At 56.2% G+C, this 20542-nt stretch overlaps 1 pseudogene; it reads right to left on the bottom strand.

Annotated features, from left to right (window-relative positions):
- Nucleotides 1–1226: 1226 nt before the first annotated feature.
- The window catches only part of LOC146839491 (T-box transcription factor TBX3-like), a 40643-nt pseudogene continuing 21327 nt past the window's right edge, over nt 1227–20542 (bottom strand).

The following is a 20542-nucleotide window of genomic DNA, read 5'->3' as shown; positions in this document are numbered from 1 at the left end:
ACAAAGGGGCACGGGAAGGCTGTGTAGTCTAACTGATGCCAATATTGGCCCGATGGGTATCTGCTGCGTTAATGCCCGGCCTACAAAGCTACCCGAGGTCGTTCCAAACAGTGAAAAGGGTGTGCTGGAGCAAGTATACTACTCCAAATACCATCCTGGGTCAGAGGCGTGTATTCTTCACAACATGCAAGATGTGTGTGTGTGCGTGTCATGAGGTATGTGGTTTAAGCTCCCTGCCAGGTAGAAAAGTGCTACGTCAATTCGAAGTGATCAGTGGATACTGGACACCACAGCGTGTTTCTTTACCGCCTTTTCTGGACTCAGAAGGGCACCCAGGTAACCTGCTATATTTTAGTGCCCCCCCCCCCCCCTGGTGAGTAGATGAAGTGTGTGTGCGTGCGTGAGCATGTGTATGTGTGTGTGTTCACATGTTGCCAAGGCACCTATCTTCACCACACGCTTAATATGACCAGATCTGCTCCACAGCAGGCCGGTCCACATCCCCAGCATCATGGCCCTTGTGGCCTCGCACGGAGGAGGGCGGGCATGGTTCCTTTCCACTCAGAGACTAGTGACATAAGCACTGTGGCATCGGCATACTTCTACACAGACACAGACACATTTTGAGGATAACAGATGTGAGCCGAGCTCTTAGTACAGGGGAAACAAAGTGCTTGCGGAACGAGGGCTCGCTGCTTGGTGCCAGGGTGCCAGGGTGCCATGGGGAGAACTCTGGGCTTCAATTGCCCCGGGGTGGCCTCTTCCTAGTATGAGATTGACAGTGAGGCCCTTGCGCTGCTCTGCCAGAGTGAGAGGCTGGAATTAAGAGGTAAAGTCAACAGCAGTTTTCCCGGTGTCTCTCCCTGTGCGAGAGCTTGGCACAGAGGAGTAATGCAAGCACAGTTGCCCATGTGCCCACCTTCCTGGGTGATAGATTGGCATGGAGGAGTAATGCAAGCAGTCTTCTTGGGTGAGAGCTTGGCACGGAGGAGTAATGCAAGCCCAGTTGCCCAGGTGCCCCTCTTCCTGGGTGAAGGAGCTTGGTTGGGAGTTAGAATTGGGCGACATCATTCCCATTCCAGCTCCTCTTTGTAGGTAATACCTCTTCCCGGATGAGTGGTTGGCACGGAGGGCTGATGCGAGCACTGTTGCCCAGGAGGCCCGTCGCCCTGGGTGGACGGTGGGCATGAAGGGGTGACGCAGCAGAGTTTCCCGCGAGCCTCTCTTCACGGGTGAGAGGTTGGCACGGACTGGCTGCTGGTGAAGCTGCTGCGGGCTCTGTCCTTGGGCTCCAGCCCGCTCACCAGGCTCTGGGTGCTCTGCAGCTCGATGCTCGCCTCCTCGTGTGGCCCCAGTTTCGGTGACAAGGACACAGAGCCCGAGGACAGCATGGACGACCTGCTGGTCAGTTCAGAGCCTGAGTCCAGAGTGCCCGAGGAGGGCTGGGGGCCAGGTGGGCTGCCTTGGCCTCCAGGAGCGTGCTGCTGCCGGGCACGCCGTGCAGGGCCGTGGAGAGCAGTCTGCTGCTGCTGTCAGGGAGGTGCGCCGGGATGGAGTAGGGGCTGTACCTCCACCGGGGCCTCACGGCGTTCAGGAAGGGGTGTCCGTGCACCGAGCTGGAGGCCACTGCCGCCGCTGCCGTCACCGCTGCCGCCATGTAGTTGTAAGGGTAGGTGAGGAGCCCCCCCAAAGGGAGACCTGGCCAGGCCCTGCAAGAGAAGCACACACATGTAAATATTCCTCTCACACACAACACCTATCTGCTATTGCCCCTACCAGGCAGTCCTGTAGAAAAGCAACGGGCAGGACTGGGGTGGAGCCGGGCAGAACCAGTCACAAAACAGGCCCACCCTACTGGGAATGTGGAGGGCTCCCATGTACAGCAGTCCCAGAGAGGGAACAAGACGGTATCTACGTCGTTAATCAGTAAAACATTATAAGCAGCAGTGGTCCGTGGAGGGAGTTCCGTGGGGCGGAAAGGCGGAGCAGGGGAGGGGCAAGTTGGGGGGTACTAAACACCGGAATATGGATAATTGGAGGTAAGTAAACAATTAAATAAATAAAACGAATTTCGTAGAGCGCGCTGCACCGCATTTTGTGATGCAGGGCGCGCTACGAAATTCGTTTTATTTATTTCATTGTTTACTTACCTCCAATTATCCATGTTCCGGTGTTTAGTACCCCCCACCCTGCCCCTCCCCCGCCCCGCCTTTCCGCCCCACGGAACTCCCTCCACGGACCGCTGCCGATTATAAGTATGCAGTGATTTACCCTGCCAGAGGGCAGCAGCGGTCCGTGGAGGGAGTTCCGTGGGGCGGAAAGGCGGGCCCTGCCATTCACTGCAAACAACGGAGGCACCAGGGAGCAGGGCCCATAGCGGCACAGCAGCACCCCAAGGCAAAGTGACCGTCCTTGTGCGAGGCATAGGCTAACAAAGCAGAATCGTCTGCACCGGTCTCGGCTACACCACTGATGGATTGTCGTTTGTCGCACCCCCAAGAGTGCACCCTCAGAAAGCCATGTGGTCCCGCTCGGCACACACAGGCCGCCAAGTTTTAAAAGTGGTGTCTGCTCCTTCTGCATGCCTGCTCCAAGCTGTGCGCAGGGAAAGATCCTTCCCCGGGGCTGTGAGTAGCTAACACCAGGTTTGTGAAAAGAGCACACAAAATACTTTGCGATACTGCAATACAAAAGGACCGCGCTGCAGCCAGAGCATGGGGATCTCTTGTCTTTATGGGGCCATGTGTTTAAACACATGGCCTCATAAAGATAAGAAATCGCTTACGACCGAAGGAAAGCAGGAGAGCCAGTCCAGGTGGGCCATTCCAAAAAGCCTAAGGAAACCAACACAGAAAGTTCATTTCCAATGGCTGGCCACCGTTTAGCATAAACGGTGACGCCGGCCAATGGAAATGAGGGGCGGGGCTTAAAGCCCGTTTCTAAAAGTACTCCAAGACAATGAATCTCACCGCACGAGCTGCGCATGTGCGCAGCCACGCTAGAAGAGACCAAATAAACCGTGTGCTGAGGAGTGCAGGCCCTCCCCTAGATGCCCCCACTGTAAAGGCAGACCTCAGCAGTGAGTCCCGGAGTGGTGAGGAATGCAACCCCGCACCCCCAATCTCACCCCCCCTTTTCCAGAACCCCCACTGTAAAGGCAGACAGCAGCATTGACTCCTAAAGTGCTGAGGAATGCAGACCCCTCCCCACTCTCAAGATCCCTGTTAGACCTGGCACCTTGGCGTGAGTTTCCCTTCCACTTTTTGATGGTGTGCCTCGACTGTTTTGCTGGTGTTGTCCGCTCAGGGCACTGCGCCACGGCTAATCCGTGCCGCAGTGCAAGTGCTCCCTAAGTAAAGTGTACCTGTAATTGATGTCCATGATTGGTTGATTGGATTCACTATCAGTCCCCAGTAGAGTGCACCAGGGGTGCCAGGGCTTGTGAATGCCAATGCTGCTGGTGGGCTTGCAGCGCTGGTTGCGCCACCCACGGAAGCGGCCTTGTAAAGTGTGTCTAGGGTCTGCCACCGCAGACCCTGTGCGCGGTCCCGGACCGTCGCGCTGACTGCGCAAGTGCCCCCACTTGCCAGTCCCTAAACCTTCCCTTACCTACATATTAGCCACCCCTCTGGTAGGCCCAAGGGCAGGGTGCATTGTAGGCATAAGGTAGGACATGCCCTGATGTGTGTGGCATGTCTTAGTAGTGAATTACAGCCATTTTCGTTCTTCACTATTGAAGGCTACCTGCTCTCCATAGGCCAGAATGGGCTGCCGGGATCACGCCGACGCTGTGACCCCAGTGGACTCAGAGAGCATGGTAGAAGTGTCAAGTTTAGTATGCCTGAACTCAGGATGATAAAATACTTCTTGTAGTCAAGTCTATTTTAGTATCCTGGGTTTGTAAATACTACTTTTAGAAAGTTAGTATTTACTGACCTGACCATCTCAGTCCGCCTCTGCTGTGTGTATGTGTTCTGCCTGGCAACAGTAAGGAGCAGGGTTGGGGAATCCCCAGAGACAGGTTGGCTGCCAGGTGGTGGGTAGAGAGATTACACCTGGATGGGTGGGAGGAGTACACCTTGACTCTTGAATAGACCTGTGCTCTGCCACCACAAAGCCGGCGCCACCCCCTGTGGGGCGGCTGATGTCTCTGCCCTGCTGCTGAAAGGAAAGAGCAGAGTCACCATAACAAAGTGCTCCAGAACTGGACTGAGCCAGGCCTAGGCCCCCTGGCGCTAAAGAACAAAAGAATCATGGTATAAAAGTAGGAGCCTGGCTCCTAAGAAATCAGAATCCTGTTTACCACAAAGAACCTCTGCCCGACTAGAAGGAGAAGAAGACGCTGGAGGAGCTGGCCTGCTGCTTGCCTTGCTGAGAAAGGAGAGGAAGAGACTTACTGAAAAGACTTTGCTACTTTGTGCTTGAACATTCTCCAAGGGCTTGATCTGAGCTTGCCCCCTGAACTGAACCCCAGGAACAGTGGGTTCTCTGTGCTTCTTGCTCATCCTCCAATCCGAGCCGTGTGGGCATCCCGCTGGAAAAGAGACTGCGCCCCCCATCGCCCCTCCTAGGGCCGTGACACTCAGAAGCTTGCCTGCCTCAAACCCGTGAGAGCCCCGCTCCGTCCAGAGCCGCTCTCTGTCCCCGGGTCAGGTCGCCTGCATCCCTGTCACCGCCTGCTACTGGAGCGCGCTGACCGCGCTATCACCCCTCCCGCCGGAAACCGTCCGACGACTGTGATCTACGCCGGGTCGTCCAGCTGCACTGACCGTGCCCTGTGACCCCGCTTCGCTATCCCCGGACATCTCAGGCCGCGCCGCCCCCGCTGTGGAGACCCTCCGGCACCGCCGTGCTAAAGGGTCGCTGGCCGCGCCTGCCTACTTGCCCACACCTGCTGATTGAGGACCCAAGAACACTTCTCAAGCTGAGAGTCGCACCGACCTGTGCCGACTCTCCACATCACGAAAGAAGTTCCAGTATCGGGCTCGGGGCCCGCAACGCCTTATTTCCCCGTTCGCAGGAGTCGATCTCTGTGAATACTGGAACTACAAGTAAAGAGACTACAAAGTATCCATTTGAAACTACGAACCAAGAACATTTGCCTGCTGTATAACCTGGTGGCCTAGCGAAAACGTTATTGGTCTTGTGATAAGTCTGTTGAGATATATATACCTTATTTTTACATAAAGAATCGTATTTTTATATATATCCAAGTCTGGTGTCCGTTTCTGGGGGGATTGATGTATTTACTGTGTGTACGATTGTAAGTGCTTAACCAACAACGCCTGAGGAATCGCCTTGGCTGCTCACGCCACGCACCTAGAGGGTGAGCAAGGGTCATTCGCGAGGGGTTATCCTGCGCCCTGACGTGGAGGAGAGGGTTCCTGCTTGACACAAGGGCAACCTTGCGCCAACCAGAGATCCCCGACTCTAACATTGTTGGCAGCGGTTGGGATTTCGGATTTGCACTTGTAATTTGCATACAGTGAATTATTAATCACCAGATAGAGAGAGCAGACCAAATAACGCAGCCACAGGTTTGTAATTGTTGAACTTTGTTGAGACATCTGCCATTACTGCAACCATGCCTGGCTCACACTCCGCTGGGAGAGCACTCTCTGTGATTTCTGGAATCGATGAGGTGGATTGGGAGAGACTGGAAGGCTACACGATGGAGCAATTGAAAGGCTACAGTGTACAATTCAGAGTCCCCCATGCTGGATGCAAGAGGAAGCCCCAGTACACCAAGGCGTTGAGAGCCTGGAAGGAGTCACGAGACCTACGGAATGCGGGGGACATCGTTCCACCCGACAACCTTGAGGAGCCCAGCAGAGTCCGGTCGCCAGAGGAGCTGGCAGACCGGGCAGCAGACAGGGCGCATGCAATGGAGATGGCAAAGTTGGCAGGACAAATGGAAATGGAAAAGCAGAAGTTGGCCCTGGAGGCACAACAACGCCAAATGGATCATGATATCAGATTGAAGGAGTTGGAGCTGAAGGCGAAAAGTTTGGACACCGCTCCTTCTGGTGGCAGCGCTCCACCAGCGCAGGTAGAGTCCAAGGTGTACATCCCCAAAGATGTAGTAAAGGAGTATTTCAGAAAGGATGACATAGGGCAGTGGTTTAGGGCCTACGAGGTGGCCATGTCCTCACACCGGGTCCCTGAGAAAGACTGGGGAGCGGGGTTGTGGGGAAGGTTCCTTGCTGAAGGGCGTGACACGCTGTTAGATTTACCCTTAGATCTCCAAACCTCATACCCCCATATGAAGGAAGCTTTAATGACCAGGTATGGGTTAACTCCGGAGCTATATAGACAGCGGTTCAGGGAGACGAAGAAGATCCCTGAGAGTACGTATGTGGAATATGTGACCTTTTTCTGCAGAGCGCTGGATGGTTGGGTGAAGGGTAGCAAAGTGAATGATTATCAAGGGCTGCTTGATTTAATTGCATGGGAGCACTTGTCCAGTCAATGTTTTCCTGAGCTACGCCAGCACCTGATAGATAGCAAGCTGTCCAACCCGAGGAAGCTTGCTGAGGAGGCGGACCGCTGGCTCAGCACCAGGGTCCACAAGGGTCAAGTGGGAGACTCCGCCAAAGGTGGGCAGGGTCCCCAGCAGAAGAGTGGGGGGGACAAGGGTAAACAGAAGGGGTTCCAAAAAGGCCCCCAAAGTAATTCCCAAGGGAACCAGCAGAAGGGTTCTCAGCCTCCCCCACCCCCGCAGCAGAACGGGGCCCCGACAGGTAGACCTGTTCCAAAGGGGCCCTTCAATTGTTATAAGTGTGGTGATCCGGGTCACATTGCCTCTGATCCTAAGTGTCGCCTGTTTGGTAAGACCGCACCCACTGGTGCTCCACCCCGGCAAGTAGCTAGTGTTAACTTTGGGGAGGAGGTAGCAGTCCAGGAGGGTGGGGGTCCCGGGCAGATGACCCTAGTCTCGCTAGGAGACAGTGAGATGGTCCCTGTAACCTACCTGCCCTCTAACACTAAGAAATATGGGCAGGTGGTGACCATCAATGGAAGGAAGGTGGAGGCTCTTAGAGATACAGGAGCCAGCGTGACCTCGGTGAGGCAACACCTGGTGTCTCAAGAGCAGATTGTACCCAATGCCTACTGTAGGGTTGTCAATGCTGACAACGTAGAGAGTCGTTGTCCAATGGCTCAAGTTCCCTTTGAGTGGGGGGAGGTCTCTGGTACTCTACAAGTCGCTGTGAGAACTGACATGCCTGTAGATTGTCTGCTAGGGAACGACCTGGAGAGCTCCCCTTGGGAAAAGGTGGAGAAGACCACGCATCTGAGGATGGTGGGTCTACCCGACTGGGCGTGCGTGACCACCCGGTCCATGGCAGCCAGTAGGGGTGTTGAGAGGGTCCTGGAGCCTGAGGGAGAGGTCCAGGAACCGGCCTTAGGGAGAAGGCGCAGGAGGCGCGGGAAACCGGCCCCCGAAGTTCTCACGGCCCAGGAGGAAGTAGACCCTGAGGGGGATACTCTGGAGCCTACCGGGGAACAGATTGCCGAACTGGGAGATCTGCCTGAGCTGACCCATTGGCAGCAAGAAGGAGGTCCCTCCAGGGAGGAATTCTGCAGGGAGCAGAAAGAATGCCCTTCTCTCGTAGGTATGCGGCAACAGGCTGCAGACCAGGCCAATGGTGTTCAGGCCAAAACACACTACGTGTACTGGGAGAGTGACCTCCTGTATTCCGAGCCTAAGGCTGCTGAACCTGGGTCAGCCCGTGTGCTGGTGGTACCCCAGAAGTTCAGAACCTTCCTACTGGGGCTGGCTCATGATGTGCCGTTAGCCGGACATTTGGGGATGGACAAGACCTATGACAGGCTTGTCACCCACTTTTACTGGCCCCAAATGCATAAGAATTCCGATTCCTACTGCAGAACCTGTCAGACTTGCCAGGCAAGTGGTAAGAGCGGAGGGAAGCACAAGGCTCCTCTGCAACCTTTCCCTGTGGTCGGTACGCCATTCCAACGAGTGGGTATTGATATTGTGGGGCCTCTGGATCCCAAGACAGCCCTGGGCAACAGGTTCATCCTGGTCTTGGTGGACCATGCCACCCGGTACCCTGAAGCCATCCCTCTGAGGACAGTGACGGCCCCCGTGGTGGGACGGGCACTGATGGGAATTTTCTCCCGAGTGGGATTCCCTCTAGAGGTGGTGAGCGACAGGGGGACCAATTTCATATCCACATATATGAAATCCCTGTGGAAGGAGTGTGGGGTAACTTACAAGTTCACCACTCCTTACCACCCCCAAGGAAATGGGCTGGTTGAGAGATTCAACCGAACCCTCAAAGGCATGATCATGGGCCTGGACGGTCCAATGAGGCGTAAGTGGGACGTCCTCTTGCCATGCCTGCTCTTCGCTTACCGAGAGGTGCCACAAAAGTCTCTAGGGTTCAGCCCCTTTGAGCTTCTGTACGGTCACCCGGTAAGAGGACCTCTGAGTTTGGTAAAGGAAGGCTGGGAGCAATCTCCCAGGAAACCTCCCCAGAATGTATATAGTTACATGCTGGCCTTCCGAAACCAGACTCGGCGTTTCAGGCAACTTGCTGAGGCAAATCTGGAAGCCAGCCAGGAGGAGATGAAGCGGTGGTACGACCGGAATGCCACTCTGGTAGAGCTTCAACCTGGACAAAAGGTGTGGGTCTTGGCCCCAGTGGAGCCGTGTGCACTTCAGGATAAGTGGACAGGTCCATTTGAGGTTGTGGAGCGCAAAAGTCCTATCACCTACTTGGTGGACATGCAGACTCCCAGGAACCCTTTGAGGGTCCTACATGTTAACCACCTTAAGCCCCACTTAGAGAGGACCGAAGTGGGCATGCTGCTGGCCACTGATGATGGAATGGAAGAGGAGACCGAGCCTCTTCCTGACCTCTTAGTGGCCTCTGAGAAAGATGGGTCAGTGGATGGAGTTAACCTCTCACCCACCCTGACGCCCGAACAACAGGAAGACTGCCGCCACTTGCTGGGACAGTTTTCCGACCGATTCTCCCTGGTTCCTGGTGTCACAGATTGGTGCGTCCATGATGTGGACACAGGAGACAGCTTACCTGTGAAGCACAAGGCTTACAGGGTAACTGACAGGGTCAGAGCTTGCATCAAGGAGGAGGTCTCCAAAATGCTTGCGCTAGGGGTGGTTGAGTCCTCCAGCAGTCCTTGGTCCAGCCCCGTGGTCTTGGTCCCCAAAGCTGCTGCGCCGGGAGCCACACCGGAACTCCGGTTCTGTGTGGACTACAGAGGACTCAATTCAGTCACGAAGACTGACGCGCACCCCATCCCCAGAGCTGATGAGCTCATTGATCGGCTGGGGGCTGCCCGGTTCCTCAGTACGTTTGATCTAACGTCTGGGTACTGGCAGATCGCCTTGACCGATGGGGCCAAAGAGAGGTCAGCATTCTCTACACCAGATGGGCACTTCCAGTTCCGAGTCATGCCATTTGGGATGAAGAATGCCCCTGCCACCTTTCAGAGGTTGGTCAACCAGGTACTGGTTGGGCTGGATGCGTTCAGTGCCGCCTACCTGGATGACATCGCAGTGTTCAGTGCCACCTGGCCTGAACACCTGCGCCACCTCTGGGAAGTGTTGATGGCGCTGCGCCGAGCAGGCCTCACGATCAAGGCAAGCAAGTGCCAGATCGGGCAGGGTTCCGTGGTGTATTTGGGACACCAAGTGGGGAGTGGCAAGGTGGCACCCTTGCAACCCAAAATTGAAACCATCCTGGCTTGGGAACCCCCCAAGACGCAGACCGCAGTGAGGGCCTTCCTGGGGCTCACTGGGTACTACAGGAGGTTTGTCAAGGGCTATGGAACGATCGTTGCCCCCTTGACAGAGCTGACTTCGAAGAAGCAGCCCAGGAACGTGATTTGGACTGACACCTGTCAGAAAGCTTTCGACACCCTGAAGACTGCCATGTGCACGGCGCCCGTGCTCTTGGCCCCTGACTTCTCCAAGGAATTCCTAGTGCAGACAGACGCTTCAGAGCATGGTGTAGGGGCTGTTCTTTCACAGATGACTGAGGAGGGCTGGGACCAACCCGTAGCCTTCATCAGTAGGAGGTTACTTCCACGGGAAAGTAGGTGGAGTGCAATTGAGCGAGAAGCATTTGCTGTGGTCTGGGCGCTGAAGAAGCTAAGACCCTACTTGTTTGGGTCTCACTTCCGGGTTCAGACGGACCACAGGCCCCTCAGATGGTTGATGCAAATGAGGGGTGAAAACCCGAAGCTGTTGAGGTGGTCCATCTCCCTACAGGGTATGGACTTTACGGTGGAACACCGTCCTGGTACAGATCACGCCAACGCTGACGGTCTGTCCAGGTATTTCCGCCTTAGTGACGAGGAACCCCCTGGGCAAGGGTAGTTCTCCCCACATTTCAGCTGGAGGGGACACGTGTTAGACCTGGCACCTTGGCGTGAGTTTCCCTTCCACTTTTTGATGGTGTGCCTCGACTATTTTGCTGGTGTTGTCCGCTCAGGGCACTGCGCCACGGCTAATCCGTGCCGCAGTGCAAGTGCTCCCTAAGTAAAGTGTACCTGTAATTGATGTCCATGATTGGTTGATTGGATTCACTATCAGTCCCCAGTAGAGTGCACCAGGGGTGCCAGGGCTTGTGAATGCCAATGCTGCTGGTGGGCTTGCAGCGCTGGTTGCGCCACCCACGGAAGCGGCCTTGTAAAGTGTGTCTAGGGTCTGCCACCGCAGACCCTGTGCGCGGTCCCGGACCGTCGCGCTGACTGCGCAAGTGCCCCCACTTGCCAGTCCCTAAACCTTCCCTTACCTACATATTAGCCACCCCTCTGGTAGGCCCAAGGGCAGGGTGCATTGTAGGCATAAGGTAGGACATGCCCTGATGTGTGTGGCATGTCTTAGTAGTGAATTACAGCCATTTTCGTTCTTCACTATTGAAGGCTACCTGCTCTCCATAGGCCAGAATGGGCTGCCGGGATCACGCCGACGCTGTGACCCCAGTGGACTCAGAGAGCATGGTAGAAGTGTCAAGTTTAGTATGCCTGAACTCAGGATGATAAAATACTTCTTGTAGTCAAGTCTATTTTAGTATCCTGGGTTTGTAAATACTACTTTTAGAAAGTTAGTATTTACTGACCTGACCATCTCAGTCCGCCTCTGCTGTGTGTATGTGTTCTGCCTGGCAACAGTAAGGAGCAGGGTTGGGGAATCCCCAGAGACAGGTTGGCTGCCAGGTGGTGGGTAGAGAGATTACACCTGGATGGGTGGGAGGAGTACACCTTGACTCTTGAATAGACCTGTGCTCTGCCACCACAAAGCCGGCGCCACCCCCTGTGTGGCGGCTGATGTCTCTGCCCTGCTGCTGAAAGGAAAGAGCAGAGTCACCATAACAAAGTGCTCCAGAACTGGACTGAGCCAGGCCTAGGCCCCCTGGCGCTAAAGAACAAAAGAATCATGGTATAAAAGTAGGAGCCTGGCTCCTAAGAAATCAGAATCCTGTTTACCACAAAGAACCTCTGCCCGACTAGAAGGAGAAGAAGACGCTGGAGGAGCTGGCCTGCTGCTTGCCTTGCTGAGAAAGGAGAGGAAGAGACTTACTGAAAAGACTTTGCTACTTTGTGCTTGAACATTCTCCAAGGGCTTGATCTGAGCTTGCCCCCTGAACTGAACCCCAGGAACAGTGGGTTCTCTGTGCTTCTTGCTCATCCTCCAATCCGAGCCGTGTGGGCATCCCGCTGGAAAAGAGACTGCGCCCCCCATCGCCCCTCCTAGGGCCGTGACACTCAGAAGCTTGCCTGCCTCAAACCCGTGAGAGCCCCGCTCCGTCCAGAGCCGCTCTCTGTCCCCGGGTCAGGTCGCCTGCATCCCTGTCACCGCCTGCTACTGGAGCGCGCTGACCGCGCTATCACCCCTCCCGCCGGAAACCGTCCGACGACTGTGATCTACGCCGGGTCGTCCAGCTGCACTGACCGTGCCCTGTGACCCCGCTTCGCTATCCCCGGACATCTCAGGCCGCGCCGCCCCCGCTGTGGAGACCCTCCGGCACCGCCGTGCTAAAGGGTCGCTGGCCGCGCCTGCCTACTTGCCCACACCTGCTGATTGAGGACCCAAGAACACTTCTCAAGCTGAGAGTCGCACCGACCTGTGCCGACTCTCCACATCACGAAAGAAGTTCCAGTATCGGGCTCGGGGCCCGCAACGCCTTATTTCCCCGTTCGCAGGAGTCGATCTCTGTGAATACTGGAACTACAAGTAAAGAGACTACAAAGTATCCATTTGAAACTACGAACCAAGAACATTTGCCTGCTGTATAACCTGGTGGCCTAGCGAAAACGTTATTGGTCTTGTGATAAGTCTGTTGAGATATATATACCTTATTTTTACATAAAGAATCGTATTTTTATATATATCCAAGTCTGGTGTCCGTTTCTGGGGGGATTGATGTATTTACTGTGTGTACGATTGTAAGTGCTTAACCAACAACGCCTGAGGAATCGCCTTGGCTGCTCACGCCACGCACCTAGAGGGTGAGCAAGGGTCATTCGCGAGGGGTTATCCTGCGCCCTGACGTGGAGGAGAGGGTTCCTGCTTGACACAAGGGCAACCTTGCGCCAACCAGAGATCCCCGACTCTAACAATCCCCCACTGTAAAGGCAGCCGGCCGAAGTGAGTACCAGAGTGGTGAGGAATGCAGACCCCCCCCATTCGCCTGTAAAGGCGGACAGGAGCAGTGAGTTACAGAGGGGTGAGGAATGCAGACCCCTACCCCCATTATCCAGACCTCGCACTGTAAAGGCAGACAGCAGCAGTGAGTTCCAGAGTGGTGAGGAACGCAGACCCTCCTTCTCAGATCCCCCCACTGTGAAGCCAGACAACAGCAGTGATTCCCAGAGTGGTGAGGAATGCAGACCCCCCATCTCGACCCCCCCCCACTGTAAAGGCAGACAGCAGCAGTGAGTCTCAGAGTGGTGAGGAATGCACCCCCCACCCCTTCTCTAGATCCCCCCCACTGTAAAGGCAGACAGCAGCAGTGAGTCCCAGAGTGGTGAGGAATGCAGCCCCCCCCTTCACCAGATCCCCCACTGTAAAGGCAGACAGCAGCACTGAGTCCTAGAGTGGTGAGGAGTGCAGACCCCCCCCACCCCACTTTTCCAGATCCCGCACTGTAAAGGAAACCATCAGCAGTGAGTCCCAGAGGGGTGAGGAATACATACTCCCCCTCAAGACCCCCGCCCTGTAAAGGCAGACAGCAGCAGTGAGTGCCAAGTGGTGAGGAATGCAGGCCCCTCCCATCTAAAGACTCCCACATACATACTGTAAAGGCAGACAGCAGCAGTGAGTGCCAGGGGTTGAGGAATGCATCCACCCCCCAATCTAAAGATTCCCACACACACACTGCAAAGGCAAACAGCAGCAGCGGGTGCCAGGGGGTGAGGAATGCATCCACCCCCCCAATCTAAAGACTCCCACACACACACTGTAAAGGTAGGCAGCAGCAGTGAGTGCCAAGGGGTGAGGAATGCAGACCCCTCCCATCAAAAGACTCACACACACACTGTGAAGGCAGACAGCAGCACTGAGTGCCAAGGGGTGAGGAATGCAGACCCCTCCCATCTAAAGACTCCCACACACACACTGTAAAGGCAGACAGCAGCAGTGAGTGACAGGGGGTGAGGAATGCATCCACCCCCAATCTAAAGACTCCCACACACGCACACTGTAAAGGTAGGCAGCAGCAGTGAGTGCCAAGGGGTGAGGAATGCAGACCCCTCCCATCAAAAGACTCACACACACACTGTGAAGGCAGACAGCAGCACTGAGTGCCAAGGGGTGAGGAATGCAGACCCCTCCCATCTAAAGACTCCCACACACACACTGTAAAGGCAGACAGCAGCAGTGAGTGACAGGGGGTGAGGAATGCATCCACCCTCCCCAATCTAGACTCCCACACACACACACTGTAAAGGCAAACAGCAGCAGTGAGTGCCAGGGGGTGAGGAATGCAGACCCCTCCCATGTAAAGACTCCCACACACACACTGTAAAGGCAGACAGCAGCAGTGAGTGACAAGGGGTGAGGAATGCATCCACCCTCCCCAATCTAGACTCCCACACACACACTGTAAAGGCAAACAGCAGCAGTGAGTGCCAGGGGGTGATGAATGCAGACCCCTCCCATGTAAAGACTCCCACACACACACTGTAAAGGCAGACAGCAGCAGTGAGTGCCAGAGGGTGAGGAATGCATCCTCCCAATCTAAAGACTCCCACACACACACTGTAAAGGCAGACAGCAGCAGTGAGTGCCAGGGGGTGAGGAATGCATCCACCCCCCCCCCGTATCTAAAGGCTCCCACACACACACTGTAAAGGCAGACAGCAACAGTGAGTGCAAGGGGTGAGGAATGCATCCCCCCAATCTAAAAACTCCCACACATACACTGTAAAGGCAGACAGCAGCAGTGAGTGCCAGGGGGTGAGGAATGCATCCACCCCCCCGTATCTAGAGGCTCCCACACACACACTGCAAAGGCAGACAGCAGCAGTGAGTGCCAGGGGGTGAGGAATGCATCCCCCAATCTAAAGACTCCCACACACACACTGTAAAGGCAGACAGCAGCAGTGAGTACCAGGGGGTGAGGAATGCAGACCCCTCCCATCTAGAGACTCCGTACACAATGTAAAGGCAGACAGCAGCAGTGAGTACCAGGGGGTGTGGAATGCAGACCCCTCCTATCTAGAGACTCCCACACACACACTGTAAAGGCAGACAGCAGCAGTGAGAACCAGGGGGTGAGGAATGTAGAGCCCTCCCATCTAGAGACTCCCACACACACACTGTAAAGGCAGACAGCAGCAGTGAGTGCCAGGTGGTGAGGAATGCATCCACCCCCAATCTAAAGACTCCCACACACACATTGTAAAGGTAGGCAGCAGCAGTGAGTGCCATGGGGTGAGGAATGCAGACCCTCCCATCTAGAGACTCCCACACACACACTGTAAAGGCAGACAGCAGCAGTGAGGGCCAGGGGGTGAGGAACGCAGACCCCTCCCATCCAGAGACTCCCATACACACTGTAAAGGTAGACAGCAGCAGTGAGTACCAGGGGGTGAGGAATACAGCCCACCCCCTCCATACCCCCACCCTGTAAAGGCAGACAGCAGCAGTGAGTGCCAGGGGGTGAGGAATGCAGACTCCTCCCATCTAGAGACTCCCACACTCACACTGTAAAGGCAGACAGCAGCAGTGAGTACCAGGGGGTGAGGAATGCAGACACCTCCCATCAAAAGACTCCCCCACACACACACACTGTAAAGGCAGACAGCAGCAGTGAGTGCCAGGGGGTGAGGAATACCGCCCCCCCCTCTCCAGACCCCCGCCCTGTAAAGGCAGACAGCAGCAGTGAGTGCCAGGGGGTGAGGAATGCAGACACCTCCCATCAAAAGACTCCCCCACACACACACACTGTAAAGGCAGACAGCAGCAGTGAGTGCCAGGGGGTGAGGAATGCACCCTCCCCCCACATCTAAAGATCCCCCTGCCCCCACTGTAAAGGCAGACAGCAGCAGTGAGTCCCAGAGTCTGCGCCCACAAGGCCTGAACTGCTCACTCATCTCAACTGGTGATTCGTTCATTTAAATGTCGTATTCTTCTACTTTTGCAGTGATTCGATCTGTGGGCAGAGCAAGGTTACAGTACATGTGATATTGCTTTGGAGCACCAGATGCTGTACAACTCTCACGATGTTTACTGATCAGACAGATGTGATACATCTGACAGCCACAGGGAGGCCATAAGTGTCACCCCTATTTACAAGGAGGGGTGAACATTGTCTAAACTCCCTGTAGATTAATACACTGCATTCAGATGCGAAGGGTTCAATGAGATTGCATATAGCACCCACTGGAAAACGATGGCTGCTAGGGTCTCGTGTTAATATTCGACTGAGACTGGCTGGAAACATTTACTATTTCAAATAGCGGTGAATAGTGCAGCTGTGTTACAGGTCAGTCCGCTGCTGGGCAGGGGTGACACGACGGTCAGATACATACGACAGAATACCTGAGAAGCCAGCACTTGCTGCTGGAGGTGAAAGGGCAACGCAGCCACCGAGGCCCGGACAATCCCTGGCCTGTAGTGGCCATCACTGTGCTGTCCAAGCCGCTGACGGCTGCCGTGGCCCCAGACACCGTGGCCAGCAGGTGGCCCATCCCGGCTGCCATACTGCAGAAGGCCCCCGCCCATGGCGAACTGGCTGGGGTGTAGCAGGAGAGGGTGGCCGCTGCACATGGGGTTAAAGAACTGCTGCCCGGCCAGCGCGTGGGTAAGGCCAGGCTCTGCATGTGTCCCTGGCTCAAGTGAGAGCTGCTGTCCGTCTGCACCGACAGGGGGGCGAAGGGCTCCTTGGGGTGCAGCCTGGGCTTCTCTGCCTTGGGAGGGTCCCGGGTGGGGCTCCGGATGTTGTCGGTGGGGAGGGACCGGGCGCTGGAGGAGATGGTGCCCGGGCTGTGCCTGGAGTCCGGGGAGTGTAATGTTCGGCATGCGCGAGGCGTTCTAGCCTTCCGCGCTGCCGAGGTGCGCTAGCGCTGACGCGTGACGTCAGACGCTAGCTAGATATAATAAAGAGGCGTGGCCTCGGCTCGGCAGTCGGAGCCGCGTGTGTAATCACATAATACCGGCTCCCGTGTGTTTATTTAGCGCGATCGCGCTGCCATGCTAATTAGGCATTTACAAGCATTACACTGGCGACGAGGGGTCAAGTGAGCCCTGCTGTGCTATGTTGGCACCCCACAATGCTTCTGGTGCCCTCTCAGGTTGCCTAAGCCTGTGCATGCTGCTTCCCTCATGGTGTCTCGATTAAGCCTGCTGGGAAGCCTGGTGAAGACAACTGCAGGTGCCAGGAGGGCCCTTCCAAAGATCTGCTGTGTGTGCCCTGGAGCCCCAATCCACGGCCTGGAAGGGATATGTCTCGCCCAGGTGCTGCCGCACATGCCCCCACGAGGAGTCTGCAGACCACCGTGCCCTCCTCCGATCCAGGCCCATGCCAGGTGTGATCGCCGTGACCCAGAAGCGCCGAAGAGTCCCACGGACGACGTCCGGAGGTAGGCGCGTCCCCGATTGGTGCAGCAGCGCGAGGGAGGTCACCGAACAACGCCCGGGGGAGTGCAGGCCAAGTGGCGTCGACGCAGAGGAGTGGTAGCCAGCGTTCACCGCGTGCTGCGCACGTGCCAAGATGGCGTCGATTCCCGCCATCGAGCCGTTTGTCGTGGATGGTGCCCCGTCGTCCCTCGCCCCGCGATGGAAGGATTGGACAGACCGCCTGCAATTCTACTTCGAGGGGGCTGGCATCGCAAGGGAAAGACGCAGAGCACTGCTGCTCCACCTGGGAGGTAAAGACATCCACCGCATCTACAAAACGCTCGTGGAAGCCACGCCGAAGACGTACCACACATTGCTGAACGCGCTCAACGCCCATTTTGAGCCCATGGCGAACAGAGACTATGAGAGGTTCATCTTCCGTCAGGCCAAGCAAGAGGCGGACGAGTCTCTGGATGCGTTCCATGGCAGGCTGAAGGAGCTAGCCAGCACGTGTGGGTTCCGTGATGAGCAGGAGGAGATCCGAGGGCAGATCATACAGGGGTGCTACTCGTCTAAGCTTCGTGTCACCGTCCTCCAGGAAGAAGGAAAGCCCCTGGCGGACATCCTCACCCTCGGACGGTCAAAGGAGTTGTCGCAAGCGAGAGCCTCGCACATGGAGGCAGCCCTACATCGCCCTGTGAAGACGGAGCAAGTGCAAGTGGCGGAAGCGGTGAACGTAGTGCGGCCAAAAGGGAGGCAAACCGGAGGGAAACGGCAGCCGGAGGCCAAGAAGAAAGACTGTGGGTACTGTGGCGGCCAACCCCACCGCATGCAAGACTGTCCGGCCAGAGGGAAAAGGTGCGGCGCCTGCGGGTGGATGAACCACTTTGCGGCGGTATGCCGGTCCACCAAAGCCAAGAAGGAGGCGGCCCATGCGGTACGCGAAGAGGCAGACAGCGAAGACATGGACGACGACACCGAAGAATACCCAGTCCACTACGTGTTTGCAATCCACCAACCACAGAAGAAGAAGCGCAGACTTCCGAAATGTCGCATACTAGTCCAACAACAGGAAGTAAAGGCGACGATTGATACTGGGGCCTCCATCGAGCTGATGGCCGCCAATGTCTACCACCAACTGCGGGCCAAACCCCCGCTCAGAGGGGCGAAGATTAGAGTGTTCGCATATGGCCAGAAGACGCCCATCCCCCTCATTGGGTGCTTCCAAACAGAGATACAACATGGCGAGAGGAGCATCAGCACCACTGTCTACGTCACGGAAGAGGGCAGCGGGATGCTGCTGAGCGGGCAATCGGCCGAAGAATTGAGGTTGATATCGTTCGCCATGGCAGTCCTGGAGGAAGAACTGGACACCATCCTAGAAGAGTTTGGAGAGGTCTTCAACGGCATTGGATGCCTGAAAGGAAAGGAAGTATCCCTACACATCGACCCGTCGGTCCAGCCAGTGGCCCTGAGGCACCGACGAATTGCTTTCCACCTGCGGCAGAAGGTCGAGGAGGAGCTAGAGGCCCTGGAGAGGCAAGGCATCATTGAAAAGGTCAGTGGGCCAACCCCGTGGGTATCCCCGATCGTCATCGCCAGGAAGCCGAAGCAGCCAGGACAAGTCCGCATCTGTGTAGACATGCGCCTCCCCAACGCCGCGGTCAAAAGAGAGCGACACCTGACGCCCACCATTGATGACATCCTGGGAGAGCTGAACGGGGCCAGGTGGTTCTCGAAAATGGACCTACGGTCAGGCTACCACCAGCTACCCCTCCATCCGGACTCGAGGTACATTACCACTTTTTCCACCCATGTGGGCCTCAGACGGTATCGGCGCCTGAACTTTGGCATTTCAAGTGCCGCCGAGGTATTCCAAAATACCATCAGAGAGGTGCTCAGTGGGCTCCCTGGTGTGCTCAACGTGAGTGACGATCTGCTCATATATGCGTCAACCATAGAGGAACACCATCAGCGGTTGAGGGGGGTCCTCAAGAGGATCCAGGAGTCAGGCCTGACCCTGCACCGGGAGAAGTGCCAGTTCCTGCAGAATAAGATCAGTTTCTTCGGGTATACATTCTCGGACCAAGGGGTGGCCCCAGACCCGGACAAGGTGAAGGATGTACAAGACGCCCCAGCTCCGACGAACATCTCGGAGGCCCGGAGTTTCCTGGGCATGGTCAATTTCTGCGGCCGTTTCATTCCGGACCTCTCCAACCTCACCAAACCCCTCAGGGAGCTGACCAAGTCGTCCACCACGTGGCAGTGGGGCCCGGAACAAGAGCAGGCGTTCCAAGCGACGAAGGCGGCCCTGTCCGCAGACACTACCCTTTCATATTTCGACCCGGCCAAGCTCACCAACGTGGCAGTGGACGCGAGTCCGTTTGGGCTGGGAGCGGTCCTGACACAACTCCAGGACACTGAGGAGTGGGCCCCCATCGCCTACGCCAGCCGGTCCCTGACCGAAACAGAGCAGCGGTACTCTCAAATTGAACGAGAAGCCATCGCCATCCACTGGGCATGCCGGTATTTTCACGTATATGTGTATGGACATCATTTCACGGTGACAACCGACCACAAGCCACTCATCCCTCTCTTCCAAGGGTCGTCCTCGAAGCCGCCACCCCGAATTGAAAAATGGATACTCCAGCTACAAGGGTACGACTACCGGGTGGAGTATAAACCAGGGGCCACGAACCCGGCGGACTACCTATCACGACACCCGCGGAAAGCCACGACGGAGGAGAAAGAGGAGGCCGAGGATACAGAGGAGTACGTCCGGTACGTGACAGAGCGGTCACGGCCCCTCCCAATGAGCCTGGCCACAATAAGAGAAGCCTCAGAAGGCGATGAGTGTGTGAGAGCAGCAGTGGAGGCTGTCAGATCGGGGGATTGGAGGACAATTCAAGCCTCGCTCAACAGACGAACGCCCCAAGCCAAGCTAACACTAGAGTCGTTCCTAAAGGTGAGAAGTGAGCTGTCCGTTGACGCCCAAGGATGTCTTCTGCGGGGTCCGAGACTAATCATGCCGGCCAGCCTCGCTCAACAAGCGGTGGACCTCGCCCACAGGGGACATCAAGGAGTGGTGAAGACAAAGGGCAGGCTCAGAGCCAAAGTATGGTTCCCAGGAATGGATGCGATGGTGGAACGGACGGTGAGAACCTGCACGTGGTGCCAAGCCGCAGGACCGCCGGAGCGCCCTCGCCCAGTGGCAACCGAAGACAATCCGCTGCGACCATGGGAGTGCGTGAGTGCCGACTTCGGACATCTCCCCGATGGGCGGTATGCGTTGGTCATCATCGACGACTTCACCAAATACCCAGAGGTCGAGATCGTGGGGAGCCAGACAGCCACGGAGGTGATCGCGAAGTTTGAAAAAACCATCGCCACTCATGGCATATTCGGGGTGGTTAAGACCGACAATGGACCGCCCTTCCAGGGGCAGGAGTTCGCAGAGTATCTCAAGAGCTGGGGGATCGCTCATCGCAA

This window comes from Triturus cristatus, chromosome 4_1 (genome assembly GCF_964204655.1).
Source record: "Triturus cristatus chromosome 4_1, aTriCri1.1, whole genome shotgun sequence".
NCBI lineage: Eukaryota > Metazoa > Chordata > Amphibia > Caudata > Salamandridae > Triturus > Triturus cristatus.
Note: the sequence above shows the minus strand (reverse complement) of the source record. Positions and strands in the feature narration are given on the sequence as shown.